Here is a 3,525-nt window from a genome sequence, read left to right on the forward strand (position 1 = left end):
ATATATATTTTATCTTGTTTTTTTGTCAATCCTCACCCAAGGATATATTTCCATTGATTTTTACGGAAAGTGGAATAAAGAGGAATAGACAGAAACATTGATGTGAAAGAAGCACATCGATTGGTTGCCTCCTGCAGGAGCCCTGACCAGGGCCCCGGGCTGGGGAGGAACTTGCAACCAAGGTATGTGCCCTTGACTGGAATCAAACCTGGGATGTTTTGGTCTTCAGGCCAATGCTCTATCCACTGAGCCAAACTGGTTAGGGCCATCTATATATATTTTTGACTGTTTGATAAAATTACTGAATAATAAGTGAAGGATGTTTTCAATATTTTTCTTCCAAAATTAGGAATAATACTAATTTTATTTCATAAGCTTCTTTAGATTCATTTGTCATAATTGCCATCAACCCCAACTCACACATACACAGAACACACACACACACACACACACACACACACACACACACACACACTACCTGTAATAGTATTTAAGGGCTTATGTGAACAGTTCTCTATCCCCAAAGGAAAGCTGAGAGACTGAATCATGCATTTGTCCCTGAAGTCACAGTAATAAAACATTATAGAGGCATAAAGAAAGGAAAGGTATCTTGCCTGCATTAGAAAATGAGAATGCTGCCCTCATTTTCCAAATTGAAAATAAATATTCATTTTTAACTGGGCTTTAGTAGGCAACAAGAAATTTTACCTAAATTCCTATCATTAATAATTTTTAGAAACTCAATAAAATAAAAGTAAATTATATGTTTAAATTTTCTGTTATTCAGAATAAAATATTGTTTTTCAGCTTAAAGCAAAATAATTATCAGAAGTCTAAAATGATTTACAAAAATTACCAAACAAAAATTTATAATTTTAATAAATACTAACAATAACAAGACAATGTCTACTGAGGCAAAAAAAAAAAAACACCCACTTCTACCCTAACCAGTTGGCTCAGTGGATAGAGCGTCGGCCTGCAGACTGAAGGGTCCCAGGTTTGATTCCAGTCAAGGGCATGTACCTTGGTTTGGGCACATCCCCAGTAGAGGGTGTGCAGGAGGCAGCTGATGGATGTTTCTCTCTCATCGTTGTTTCTAACTCTCTATCCCTCTCCTTTCCTCTCTGTAAAAAATCAATAAAATATATTTTATTTAAAAAAACCCACTTCTGATTCATAATATTTGAATTACTTTCCTATCAAGACTTAAGGAATAGCACCTGTGTAGGATCTATAAAAAAAAAAAGAAATATTTTTTCCAAAAAAATTCTACAATCAAGCATTTTTTGTTTTTCTTTTTAATCATATCCAGTCTTTTCCCAGAACTCGGTGTATTTTTCACTATCTTATCTGTTGGCAAGCTCTCTAGCTCTTGAGATTCTAGTAATTGAATTGGTTTTCAGGGGTTAACAATGGATAATTACTAGTACATAGGATGGGAACACAGAGTAGTGCAAAGTCGGAATTTCTTGCTCAGTTTTCTCTTTTATGTTAACATGAACTGAATAGGATGTAGAATATGAGAACCAAAAATGAGGGAAGTGGATCATTTGTGTTGCTTTGCATATTGGTCTGAGAGGGAGAGGAAAGCAGATTAAAAGAGAACGTAATTTAATTATGTATGTAAGTTCCAGGGTTCCATAAGAAGATGGGGCCCAAGGAATAATCAGGCAATTTAGGCTATATGCCATCTTGCTTTTATGAGACAGGAAGAGGGGGTAATGGTTGGGGACTTCAAAGGGGAGGAAGACAATTCACATAGGGATGAAAAGCAAACCATTGGTAAATAAATGTTTGCTGGGCCATCTTTAACAATGGGGCACAGAGAAGACTTTGAGCAAGTCTTGCTAATTTCCTCCATCGATCACATACTAGTTTATATTAAACTGTAGTTATCTATGAAGATAGCTGGCTTCCTAATTTATCTAAATTCTTTTAGGCAGGTAGGAGGGAAGTCAAAGTTTCTTTCTGTGTTTTTTTGTTTCTTAAAAATCACCAGCTTAAAATAATCAGTGTTCCAAAGAGCCATAAATAGGGATGGCAAGCGCTACTCCCCTTTATGTCTAAACCAGAAGGCTTTTATTTTTTTATGTTCTCATTCAGGTTTGTGTTTCTAATAATTATTTTCTTAGGGTCAAGGTTGCAAAGAGCATCAGAAGTGAGAACATGTTATACATACTTATTTGTGAAACTTTTTATTTTTTCATTTCCCTTTTACTCGGGTACTTTGCAAAAATACATCAATAGAAATGGGGGGGAAAGGTAGTGTGAGGTTATTTATAACACTTACATTGCAACTAGAACAAAAATGAATTTCAAAGTTTACAAGCTCCTTCAGGAATAAGAAATGGTTTTAATAAATTTCTGAAAAATTGAAATTATCTCTGAGGCATACAGTCTGTTTCACGTCTCCAAAACTCATTCTTTTCCATCTGATCAGCATATCAAACAATTAATTACTCATCTCACATTTGACAGAAATGCCCTGTCCCTGTTTCACCAGGCTGAAATACCAGACTAAATGAGATTCTGGGTGAAAGCAGCAGGAACAACCCAGCACGTTCAATTCAATTATGCCTCTGCTCCCAAGTAGCTAAATAAGTTAGCACCCACCTCTGCCCTCTAAGAGTGGATAAGGAAGTAATATGGCTATTAGTTTCCTTGAAAGCATGACCACTATCCAACCTATATATCGATCCATTCTCAGCCCTCCCTTTGGGATAGGGAACTGTTCATAAAAATCCATTTAAATTCTATCCTCTCTATATAATTCTTAAAATCCTGTCTCCCTTTAACCCTCTGTACACATACCCACAAACATATTAAATGAGCTTGAGTCTCCATAGGCACACAAGAGATGAAAACTTTAATACAATCCAACATGAGGGAAAGGTTGGAAAAAAACAAAAGGCAGTTTCCTTCTGTTGCAAATGTTTTGCATTTCCTCAAAATGCACTTATCAAAATGCATGCAGTTGAAAATACCATAAGAGATCTATTAAAAGATGATTGATGAATTGTTTTGCAGTGGCGTAGCTCAGAGCATTTCCTTTATCCAACTCAGACATTTCCCAAAGGGCACTAGGTTTAGCTAAATAAAAAAAACAACAATGTTTTGAGTCTCTGGCCAGGTAGTGGCAAATAATGCCTTCCTGGCTTATGAGTTTTAGTGCATCAGCTATAGAAACTGTCATTCACCAGGATTCCTTCCTCTATTCCAGCCTCACACACTCACCTCCAGGGTTATGATGAAAGGCTGCACTAAGTAAATCTGAAAATCCCCCCTAAGCTGGCAAAAACTCAACGCACCTTAAAGATGATTCATTGCTCAGAGAATCATTTTTTATTTGCAAGAGTGGAGAGCCGTAGCTGAAAACTAAGAGCTGTGGGAGTAAGAGAAAAAAAAAAGTCAAGGAGGAAAGAAAGCAGATTATATGAGATAGTAACTTAAATCTTTTCTCTCTCTCTTTTTCTCTCCCCTCCCCTTCCCTCCCTCCCTCCCTCCCTCCCCTCCCTTAGCTTCCGT

The sequence above is a fragment of the Myotis lucifugus genome, unplaced genomic scaffold (assembly GCF_000147115.1).
Source record: "Myotis lucifugus unplaced genomic scaffold, Myoluc2.0 scaffold_82, whole genome shotgun sequence".
Taxonomy (NCBI): Eukaryota; Metazoa; Chordata; class Mammalia; order Chiroptera; family Vespertilionidae; genus Myotis; species Myotis lucifugus.